A 12,554-nucleotide genomic window follows, 5' to 3' on the forward strand; every position below is an offset into this window, starting at 1 on the left:
TGTTTTTGTTTTTTTTTTGGTATATTATATATACCCACTACCTCTCTTGCTGATATCCACACTCTTTTTGGAACAGATTTCTACCTCCCAGCTATAGCTGTTGTTGTTGTTGTCAGATGCCGTTGAGTCAGTTTTGACTCATAGCAACTCTATGCACAACAGAATGAAACACTGCTCTGTCCTGTGTCATCCTCACAATTGTTGCTATCCTTGAGCCCATTGTTTCAGCCACTGAGTCAATCCATCTCTTTGAGGGTCTTCCTCTTTTTCACTGATCCTCTAATTTACTAAGCATGATATCCTTCTCCAGGGACTGATCCCTCCTGATAATATGTCCAAAGTATGTGAGATGTAGTCTTGCCATCCTTGCTTCCAAGGAACATTTTTGTGGTACTTCTTCAAAAACAGATCTGTTGGTTCTTTTGGCAGTCCATGGTATAGTCAATATTCTTTGCCAACACCACAAATCAACTCAAAGGCATCAATTCTTCTCTGGTCTTCCTTATTCATTGTCCATCTCCCAGCTGCAGTAGTCTTTCCCTTTACCTGATATTTCTCTAACCATCTTTCTCTCATTTATACACATGAATACCGTTGGACACACACAACACACACTCACAGTCACACTCATGCATACTTCTTCAAACAGTTGCCTTCTTTTAATTCTCATCTTACTCCAAAGCCTTCCTCTTTGTTATTCTAGAACATTTAATCTAAAACATAATGAATTCGTGTGTAGCCCTTCTACCAGAGCATATTAAAGGTTTTTTCTTTATTAGAGAGTGAAGAAAATTTTTTAACATTTTGTTTTTAAATAACTTTAGATTTGCAAAACAGCCACAAAGATTACCATCTTTTAAAGAGAATTCTCATGTATCCTTCATCCAACTTACTCTAATATTAATATATTATATAATCATAGTAAATTTATCAAAATTAAAAAAATAACTGGTATAATGCTTTCTTAAAAATTTTATATTGTTGTTGTTGTTCAGAATATACACAACATACATAAACCCTGGTGGCATAGTTGTTAATAGCTACTGAGAAAGACTTAAAAAAAAAAAAGAAAGAAATTATGTATCTCCAGCCAAGCACATGGGAAAGAGGTAATGGACCACTGAACATCAGCTTTAATTTTTAAATAATTTCAAGAAAGGTTTCATTATATGAATTAAATTTTAGTTGTGTTTTGAAAGTTAAAATTTCTTAGCACTGCATGCATAGTTTTCTTCTTTCACATATGTACTTTCCCCGGTTTAAACTTTGTATTCTAGAAACTCAAGAAGACTTGTAGTCTGCACAAACACAAACACATTGCTGTTTCTACCATTTGTTCTATTGGTTACCTTAGTCCCCTGCCTGGAATACCCTTCCTAGCCCAATACATTTGTTCTAATATTTTTGTTCCATAATTTTCCCTCATTATGAGCTCTGCTTAGATGGTCTGCTCTAGAAATTAATATGAGAAGGCACATTAAATAATTTCCCCTTTTCCCCACGCGCGTACTTTAGATTTTCATCTATTTGGATGAGAACATTGAAAATCTAAACACTGCAGACGGAGAGAAGGCCTAAAGATTTTCTAATCACAAAGGAGTCTCTTTAGAGCATATTGTAGAACTTGTTTGGTAATGACTGTCCTCAACCCTAGGACACCTAATGTGTTGTGTCTAGTGAATTGACCAAGTCCTTGTAAAATTAAGCCTCATTAAGAGTTCCTTGCAATCGGACTCCCACAGAGGGGAGAGATATTCCCAGATTTGGTGTCCTTAACAGTGAGTCAGTATTGTAGAGCTTTGAAAAGAAACAGCCCTGTGATTGATGTTGTTACCAATAACTTTGTGGTGAACCCCTGAATGTCAGTGCATTGATGGGCTACAGAGAAAAGAGGATCAGCATGTTAAGGTGCCACATAAGAGGTACCATGAGCTATGGTTTCCTTAAGATCTCCTCCAAATGCACTGCTGCAAGAAAGAGCACCTTCAGGGTGGAGAGAGGCTGGAAACCTACGGGAAAATCTTCTTCTCTCCTTAAATAAATCTTGATGCACATGTATCTGAGTACATCTGAATACCGTTTGATTCTCTGCCCCTCAAGTAAGTCAAGCTAAGATTGAGGAAGTTCAGTTGAAGAGAATGGTGTGGGGAGAAAGCTGGAATATGGATATGGTCTGAAAAAATAAAGTCTCTTTCCTCTTGCAAAAAGAAAAAGAAAAAAAGAATGTGGCAGAGATGTGATCTGAGATAATAAGCTCATTGTTATTGAGATTTAAGTGATTTTTTTCGTAAGTCTTTTCTCAGCTTTGAAGTTATATCTTCCGCTTCAGATTGTTGAAAGAGCATTCTAAAAAAAAAAACAAAAAACAAATGTTTGCCTCAACTTTATTAAAAATTCCTTATTTTTGATTCATACCACCTTGATATGGCCTGCTTGTATGTAGTGGTGAGAGATTTTCTTGGGAGAATGAGAACTATTGTCGTTTTGATTACCGTAAAAGAGTTTGAGTCTCAGTGAGCTTTGGGGGCAAATCCTAATGTGGATGCAGGAAGAATACACATTGATTCAGTGGAAAATACAGAACTGCCTCCTACTTTTACTCTTATGCTACAGCTAAAATCCACATAGCAGTGAGCAGGAAGGACTTGTTTAAGCAATTACATTATAGTCTGTTTTTATAATCTGTGGCAAATGAGCTTCTTCTCTCTCAGCTATATATAAGAAATGTGACATTGTCTTCAACAGATAAAATAATGAAGACAGCTTTCTAATATTGGATATGTTGTTGTTAGGTGCCATCAAGTCAGTCTTGACTGGTAGTTACCCTATGTATAACATAACAAAACAAAACAAAACACCGCCTGGTCCCGTGCCATCCTCACAATTATTGTTATATTTGGGCCCTTTGTTTCAGCCACTGTGTCAGTCCATCTCGTTGAGGGTCTTGCTGTTTTTCACTGACCCTCTACTTTAGCAAGCATGATGTCCTTCTACAGGGACTGATTACTCCTGATAGCATGTCCGAAGTATTTGAGCCGTAGTCCCCCCATCCTTGCTTCTAAGGAGCATTCAGGCTGTACTCCTTCCAAGAAAGATTTGTTCTTTTGACAGTTCATGATATATTCAATATTCTTAGCCAACATCATAATTCAAAGGTGCTAATTCTTCTTCAGTCTTCCTTATTCTTTGTCCAGCTTTTACATGCATATGGTATGAGGTGATTGAAAACATTATGACTTGGGTCAGGTGTACCTTAGTGTTCAAGGTGACACCTTTGTTTTTGAACACTTTAAAGAGGTCTTTTGATGCAGATTTGCCCAATGCAATGTACTGTTTCATTGGATATTAGTATTTATATGTATTTCACAAAATATATTGTACAGAATAATATCTAGGAATCCTCAACACAATCAACTGAGCAGGAAAGAGATTGCTTTATTTCAATTTATATGACTCCAGAGTGGATATAAGGTTTGATTATGTTTAGTCAGTGAGTTTGTTGTAAAGCTAAAATCAAAAAACGTATCTCCTGCTTTTTCCCTGCATCGATTTGCTTTCAATCACTAAATTTCTTTTTGAAACAAATAGCTTTTTAAACCTGTGCCATGCCAGATACTTGGGTAGATGTAAGACATAGTAAAATAAGACATGTTCTGTGATCTCGAATTCTTGTTTCCTAATGCTCATTTTCTTGTCATGGTTAGGGCAATGCAAGTAAAATTACTGATCTGATTTTGCTCATCCCAAAGATCTTCCCTGTGCTTGTGTCTTCACATATCAAGTCTGTGGAGGAGCTCTTTAAATTAGTTTGAAAAATCTTAAAACAGGCCTTATAAGTGTAAGTAATTGTGAAGGGATGAAAGTTGTGGTGTAGAAAGTTTACAAATGCAGAGCATTCGAACTGGTCTTTTGACAGCAGCTTCCTGACCAACGTAGTCCCCAACCATTTCTTCATCGTATTTATCTTCTTTTCCATATTTCCCCCATCTTTAAATAAAGTATTGAAAATTTATAAAGCTTTCAGTATGGATTGCACATCAACATAAAACAAAAATCCTCACAACTGGACCAATAAACAACATCATCATAAAAGGAGAAAAGATCGAAGTTGTCAAGGATTTCATTTTACTTGGATCCACAATCAATAGCTATAAAAGCAGCAATCAAGAAAACAAATGACACATTGTATTGGGTAAATCTGCTGCAAAGGACCTCTTTGAAGTGTTCAAAATCCAAGATGTCACCTTGAAGTCTAAGGTGCGCTTGACCCAAGCCGTGGTATTTTCAATCACATCATATGCATGCGAAAAATGGACAATAAGGAAGACCAAAGAATAATTGACGCCTTTGAATTGTGGTATTGGTGAAGAATATTGAATATACCATGGACTGCCAAAAGAACAAACAAATTTATCTTGGAGGAAGTGAAACCAGAATGCTCCTTAGAAGCAAGGATGGTAAGACTTGACGGCATCTAACAACAGCAACGACACAAAAAAAAAAAAGAAAGAAATGTTCCAGCTTTTCACAGCAGTATAGGTTATTCTAAAACATAGAGTATCTAATCATCAACTGAATAATACTTTTGAAAGTATTAAAAAAAAATAAAACAATGTCCTTAGTAATCATAAACACTACGCCTATTTAGTTTATATTTGATGATTCTTTGAAAAAACATATTGGATTGTAATAATCATTGTGTATGTCTGGTCATGATTCCTATCACCATCACAAAGCTTAGCATGGGATAGGAGCTTCCCTACTTCACCTAAGGCCTAGAGGTGTCAAGCCTTGTCTTTTATTTCTTAACTTTTTCTTCTAAGTACACGTCCACATTAATAGCCATTTGGAGAGCAATAATGTATTTTACTTTTATACTAAATTTTTCTCTTTGAGGATCAGAATTGTATGCCTAGTAAGTACAAATGCAGAATTCAGCTTTTTAAGATTAATATATAGATTTTTCTCAGTGATTGTCTCTGTCCAATGCCTCTCTTGCTGCTTTTCCTATTCTATCTTGAACAGATTTTAACTCCTAGCTACGGTGAACATTAACAATTCATGGCCTTTTTCCTAATAATTTCTCTATGTACTTGTCTTCTCTGCCTTTCTTTCTCTCTCTCTGCCTCTCTCTTTCAAATACAGACACAGGCACAAGCACAGACACATGCAATGCACACACTCACAGTCACACTTAATCACACGTCTTCAAAAGCTGCGTTATTTCAATTGTGATCTTACTCCAACCGTTACCCCTTCAGAGTTCTCTCAAAACTCTTAATCTAAAACAAGACCATGTGATGTCCTTCTGTAAGTGCATATTATTTCCTTAAAATATTTTATTCCTAATCACGTTCGCTTTGTTCATGATGCTTCATCACAGCGGTGACTTTATCTCTCTTGTAGAGAGCTATAATGCCGGTGCCTACGCATAAGTCTCCTTAGCAGTAATTACTTATTCAAGAAATATTTAGGCCAAAATTTGGGTTTTATAACTGACTGTGTGACCACATAGAAAATCTGAAGTGACAGTTATATTTTAATTGTTTTAATTATGATTTTAAGCCAGTCTTTAGCTCACTCAGATGTGCAGATGAAATCTCAGATGAAGATGAAGGAAAGCTTCTGATTCTCAAAACACAACAGAGGACTGAATTTCTATATTTTAACACAAATTAAAATGTAGTGGAGAAGAATTGAATTTGCCAGAATTTTGTTCCAATCCTTCATCAACCTTTTATTAAATATGAGACTTTGGGAGGATTAATTACTTGATCTCTTGAAGATTCTATTTCTTTATCTGGAAGCCAGGTATAATAAAATTTGATCTTATTCACCTTAAAGGGTTAAGGCGATCTAAAACGACAGATGCAAAAGTGATTTTAGGGTATTGTAAAGTGAAATAAAGATAAGAAGGATTATACCTGCACATTCCTGCCTGCAGAAGAATGACAGGATCCATAATTAAGAGATTTTTTGAAAAGGATTTGGATGCTAGAACACATATCTTAAACGAGTTGAAAGTTGTAGAGAGAATTAAAGTTAATACCTTCTTGGAAGGGAGTGAAACCTGAATGTAGACTTTTATGACTCCTCAAAATTTACTTGTTCTGTTGTCTATTTTTATTCCAAAAAAAATTTTTTTTAATCATTTTAGACATCCAGAAAGGTCTACCTGGAAAGAAGCAACCCATATTGGAAAATACATGGGTTGTCAGTTGAGAGGTGCTTGTAGTTTAGGGGAGAAAAGACATGGAGGACAGAGATTTATCCTCCGAATATAGAATACAATGAAGTTTACAGAAGATCTTGCTTATTTTATTTATTTGTTTCTCTTCATGTCTTCATCAAAATTACTGCTTACCTTTTCTCTATTAAGTGTTTTTCCATCCCCCCTCCTCCACTCCCTGGTAACTATCAAATATTGTTTCTTTTTGTGTATAAATTTTTCATGAGTTTTTACAGTAGTGGTCTCAAACAATATTCATTTTTTTTGTGATTGACATTTCAATCAGCATAATGTCCTATGCTGGGTTCATCTTGCTTGTGGATTTCTTTTTCATTTCTTTTGTTTTTGTAGATTTTATTTTTATTGAGGCTTTATGTTTTTCTTCTTTATTTTGATGAGTAGTTTCATTAATTTTCTTTGTGCTTACCTTGAAATTTACCCTTATCTTCCTAGGTCTGAACCAGTCTATTTCTACTTGGTATCGCCTTGCCTTCTTCTCCATTAGAGATATACCTGTGCTGTTTATTCCCTCTTTTATTGCTCTGATATTGTTGCCATTTACAGATTAACCTCTCTGGTTCCCTGTTGCAATTGTTTTGGTTTTGGAAAGTCCTTGAGAGTTCATTTCCTAGGTTGGTACCTGGCTGGTACAATCTTGTGTCCTAGATTCAGCTTTGGTCTGATGTTGTTTGTTCTCAAGTCAAAGGGCTCCCTTTAATAATTCTTGTAAATTCCATTTGGTTTTTACATTTCCTTAATTTCTGTTTATCTGGAAATGTCCTAATTTCACCATCATATTTGAAAAAATGTTTTGCAGGATATATTATTCTTGGTTGACATTTTTTTTTTCCTTTCAAGCTTTTATATATGTCACCCATTGCCTTCTTGTCTGCATGTTTTCTCCCATATAAGCGGAGTTTAGTCTTATTGTTTCTCCTCTGTATGTGAGTTTTTGTTTTTCTCAAGCTGCTCACAGGTTTTTTTTTTTTTTTGTCTGGTTTTAGCAAGTGTGATTTTGATATGCCTTGGTGTTTTCCTTTTGCGGTCTACTCTATATGTGGTTCGTTGAGCTTCTTGGATGGTCAGGTTTTCATCATTCATGATATTAGGGAAGTTTTCTGTCAGTAATTCTTCAACGATCCTTTCTGTGTTTTCCATTTCCTCTTCCTGTTCTGGAACTCCAATCACTTGCAGATTTTTGCTTTTGATTGTATCCCACATAATTCTCAGAGTTTCTTAATTTTTTTTTCTGATTTTTCCTTAAACAGAGTTGTATCCAGGTGTTTCTCTTCTATTTTGCTGATATTGTCTTCCATTGTTTCAAACCTGCTCCTCAGCCCTTCTATGACACTGTCTTTTTCGGAAATCCTGTTGTTTATCTTTTGGATTTCTAATTGTTTTTGTACTATTCCTAGTTGCGAGTTTGTTTTGACATTTTGTTCTTGTATTACTTTCCTGAACTGTTCCATTTTTCTGTCTGCATTTTCCACTCATCTTCCTTTTCCCAAAATTTGTCTATTTTTTCCTCATTGTTGTCTGCTTTTTGCTTCAACTCCTACATTGCTATGAATACTAGAGATTTGAATTTCCTGTCAGGCAGTTCTAGTGTCTTTTCTTCTACTGGAAAGTCATTTGGTGTTTTATTTTGGACACGTGTTAGACCCATCCTGTCCTGTTTTTTATATGTCTTGCTGTTGTCTGCTATCTTTGGGACATTCAGTAGTTATTTTCTTTGTTACTTGATTGTAGATTTGTTTGTTTTGTCCTGCTTTTTTTTTTGTTTTATTTGGTTATGTCTGAGCAGATGGATGTTCTTTGTTGTTTGCTTATCCATAGTCACAATACTTTTCACGTCCTTGTCCAGTGGGTAGGGCTGGTCATTTAACTACGGTGAAGCAGGGCAGGTTCAGGTGAAAGAGAGAGGCTGGGATAGGATGCTTGAGGCATGTACTAAGGCCAACGGGGCTAGCCAGGAATCAGTGTTGGACAGCTTCCAGTAGGCTGCATCTGTGCTGCTTGGGGGTGTGATGTTCATTGCACAGTGCAGGTAGACAGGAAAGAGGGGAGAAGCTATGCTTGATGGAGCCAGTAAGGGTGTGGGAAAGAGGAGAGGAGAGAAAAACAGTAACCAAAAACAAACAAGCAAAAAAAGAGAGAGAGAGAGAAAAAAAAAGAGAGAGTGTTAAGGGAACTTACCATCAGAGTGGACAGATGAGAAACTGAGAAATGGAAAAAAGAAAAAGGGACAAAGAAAGAAAAAAAAAAAACTAGATAAAAATTTGGAGTAGAAAAAAAGAGAAGAAAATCCCCCAGGATTCCTGGAGTCCCATTGGTGGTGTTGCCAAGACCAGGGAAGTGACTCCCAGGCTGTGCTGCACAGCCTGGCTAGAGAGGGCATAGATGCCACACAACACCAGGTATTCAGGAGAAAGGAAAACAAGATAAGTGTACAGAGACAAGAACTGAGAAATAAAGACAGACAGAAAGGGAAAAGGAAAGAGAAAAGAAAAACAAAGAAGAATAAAAGAAATGCCCCCAGAGATATCATCTATATGGCTGCGTGGACTGGAGAAGTGCATCCTAAGCTGTGCAATGCAGCCTGGCCAGAAGGGGCTCCCAAGCTGCAGAAAAAAAAAAAAGAAAACAAATAAAACAGAACAAAGTAAAACAAGGGAAAAAAAAGCCCCAGGGATCCTGCCAGCATGGTGTCGTGGACCAGTGAATGGCTCCTCAGTTGAGCGTGGCCTCACAATCTTTCAAGAAGAAGCAAAGATGGCACATGGAGCTGGGTGTTCCAGAGAAAGGAGGGGGAGGTGTTAGGAAGCACAGGATAAATCAAAAGAGACAGAAAGATCCAACACCAGCTCAGGGGCCCGGCCAGTGTGGGCAGGGTGAATCCAAGCAGCCTGAGGCCAAAATAGCTGTTTCCTGGCAAAGAGGCTGTGGCTGGCAGGAAGCAGAGGTGGCTGAAGTGGGGGGAAAGGGGAGCTTGGAAAGTGTATATCACTCATTGCCAGGTGCTCTGTTTCTGCTGGGAACTTCGTGAAGCTGCTTTCCCATAATTCCTGTCCACCCATCCCCGACTTAGGTAGGGCAAATCTAAGCGGCAGTAATGCTACACTTCCTGGCTGGCTGAGTGACTGCAGGCAGCTGGGAAACTTGGAGGTAGTGCAGTAGGGAGAGAATGCGGGGTGAGAAAGTGTGTATCCTTGGTTACTGGGTTATCTGCCTATGGCTGGGAGTTCCATAAAGCTGCTTTCCTGTGCTCCCTGTCTGCCGATCCTGACTGGAGTCCAAAATGGCAGATCCATGCTGCGTTAGATGATGGGGTCCTCTGTACATATCTCTCCTCACTCTCTGTCTTCTGTCAGTTTTTTATTCCAGTCGATGCTTGTCTGAGATCTCTATCTTTTCATTTGGCACATCAGGTTCCAGAAATGACATTTTTCTTTGTTTTACTTAGTTTTTTGGGTCTTTGCTGTGGAGGGATGGCATGGTCCATGGCATCATGTTGGATGGAAATCAGAAGATTATGTTCATTGATGAATTATAGTTTTTTGTTTTCTTTTCTTTTTTTTTTTCATCACTGGATCCTCATTAATACAATGCTGGGGAGTATCAGAAAGCCTATAACATTGCTTCTCATTCTAACATTCTTGAGATTGAGTTTACCCTAATGCTCTTAGATCTATATGTCAACACACATGCATATCTCCACTCAAAAATTTTAGAAAAAGGCAAAATGAGAAACATATATAATTAATTTTTCCCTTGCTTCCATGTCTTAAAAATAGGTGTAGAGAGTATGAACACATTGGTATGCCAGTAAATCATTTTAAATTATTTGACAATAGAGTTCTTTATATAGTTTTCTTCCTTATTATGTTATGGAAATTAATTTCTACTAACTAACATAGTGAAATTATTAAAGCAGGACATGACAGGAATTGAGGAGACTTGACTCCAGTCCTAACTCTGACATGTGAATAATTGAAGGAGCTTGATTTAATTTTTAGAATATGTGCAACTAAGAGTTGGAATCAAGATTGTCTCAGTCCCTTCCGAGATCTGTGTTTCAATCAAATTTCATCTCCTTGGGAGGTTCTTTTTGGTCCTCAGGAACCGGGTTACTCACGCATAATATTTCTCTGTTGGTTCAATCTCTGTGTTCTCTACTTTGTCTCACTTTTCATTTCACGGATAATATTTGAGCTGTGGATGTACAGTAGAACATTGTAGGGAAAGATCTTACAATGACCTAGTTTAAGCTAAATGTTCTGAGCCATCATCTCATTGAATTCTAGGGTCCGTGATTGCACTTCTGCCTGGAGATTTGCCTCTCCAGGTCACCATGTCAGACTCCAACAACAACACCTACTTCTTCCTAACAGGCCTCCCAGGGCTTGAGGCTGTGTACACCTGGCTCTCCATTCCCCTATGTGTCATGTATGTGGCTTCCCTGGCAGGGAACAGCCTGATCCTGTGGCTGGTGAGGTCAGAGCCCAGCCTGCACCAGCCCATGTACTATTTTCTAGCCATGCTGGCGGTGACTGACCTGGGTCTATCTGCCTCTACGCTGCCCACCATGATCACCATCTACATGCTGGGTCTCAGACAGGTGGCGGTGGAAGTGTGTCTGGCACAGCTCTTCTTCATCCACTCCTTCTCCATCATGGAGTCCTCTGTGTTGCTGACCATGGCCTTTGACCGTTTTGTGGCCATCAGCAGCCCTCTTCGCTATGGCACCATCCTCACAAACACCTGGATTTTCAGCTTGGGCTTGGCCATTGTGGTGCGTGGTATAGGTTTCCACATCCCGATCCCCATAATGCTGAAGAAGCTTCCATACTGCCGGAATCGCCTGCTTTCCCATTCTTACTGCCTACACCTGGATATCATGAAGCTGGCCTGTTCTGACACCCTCATCAACAGTGCCTATGGTCTCTTTATTGTATTCTCTACACTGTGTCTGGACTCTGTACTCATTGTCCTCTCCTATGGGCTGATCCTCCAAACAGTACTGTCCATAGTCTCTAAGGTTGAGCGCCTCAAAGCCCTCAACACATGTGTCTCCCACATCTGTGCTGTGCTGCTCTTCTACATTCCCACCATTGGCCTATCTATAATCCACTGATTTGAGAAGAGAGCTTCCCCTTTCAGCTGTGTGCTGCTCTCTTATTTGCACTATGTCTTACCTCCGTTGCTCAACCCCATTGTCTATACTATCAAGACTAAGCAGATCTGACTGAAGATATTGCAACTCTTCAGGAGAGGTGGAATAAGGAAAAGGGACAAAGAGCACCATTAAAATTTTTGCTGAATAAAGCAAAGACAAGGATATGTTCTATCCATAACCCAGAAAACCCAGTGCCGTCGAGTCGATTCCGACTGACAGCGATCCTATAGGACAGAGTAGAACTGCCCCATACAATTTCCAAGGAGTGCCTGGCAGATTCGAACTGCCGACCCTTTGGTAAGCAGCCGTAGCATTTAACCACTATGCCACCAGGGTTTCCGTTCTATCCATAAAAAAAAAAAATCCATAGTTATAGCTTAATCTGTTATTTTATACTGAGCGCATTATGCAGAGAACCAATGAAAATGGAGACACTACCCTCAGGCTAAGGAACTCCCCTTTCTAAGGGGAAGGTATAAGCTGCATTTCCATGTAAATATTCATTCATTAGACACATATTTGCTGAACATCTATCAAGTGCTATGAATTCTGTTGAAATATGACGATTAAAACAGAATTAAGCTGCTGACTGTTTAGAAGGTGAATCTCATCATCTCTGATATTCACATAAGAGACTACTACTTGACCGATAACCAAAAGTTTCGAGGTTTGAGTCCATCTAGAGTTGTCTCAAAAGACTTACCTAGTAATATTTTTAGAAAATTCAGCATTGAAATCCCTGAGGAGCAGTTATACCCTGACACACATGGAATCATTATGAGTCAGATTTGACTCAAAAACAAATGTTTTTTTGTTTGTTCGTATGTTTGTTTTATCAGGAAATTAAAGTACAAAGTAGTGACTCAAATTGTCCCAAGGTCAAATAGCCAGTAGTGGAATAAAACTCAAACCCAGATCAGCAGGCCTAATTAGAGAAAAGGAGTTTATTTTTCCACATCATGCTGTAAAAGCAAGGAAGAAATTTTTGGTAGAAATAACCAAATGTACTGATAATCTTAAACAATACTCAGGTTACTATATGTCTTGCCTTTCTTAAAGTTCTGATATGCCTTGCTAGAAATGAAAATTGTGATACAAGAATGTGGAACAAAACAGGAGTCTATGCATTATATGTCATGAGATTAGAGG

At 38.2% G+C, this 12,554-nt stretch overlaps 1 pseudogene; it reads left to right on the forward strand.

Moving 5' to 3' along the window:
• The first annotated feature begins 10,580 nt into the window (after positions 1 to 10,580).
• LOC126079989 (olfactory receptor 51G2-like) lies at positions 10,581 to 11,537 on the forward strand (annotated as a pseudogene).
• Positions 11,538 to 12,554: the final 1,017 nt, after the last annotated feature.

The sequence above is a fragment of the Elephas maximus genome, chromosome 7, assembly GCF_024166365.1.
Source record: "Elephas maximus indicus isolate mEleMax1 chromosome 7, mEleMax1 primary haplotype, whole genome shotgun sequence".
In the NCBI taxonomy this organism is placed as follows: Eukaryota; Metazoa; Chordata; class Mammalia; order Proboscidea; family Elephantidae; genus Elephas; species Elephas maximus.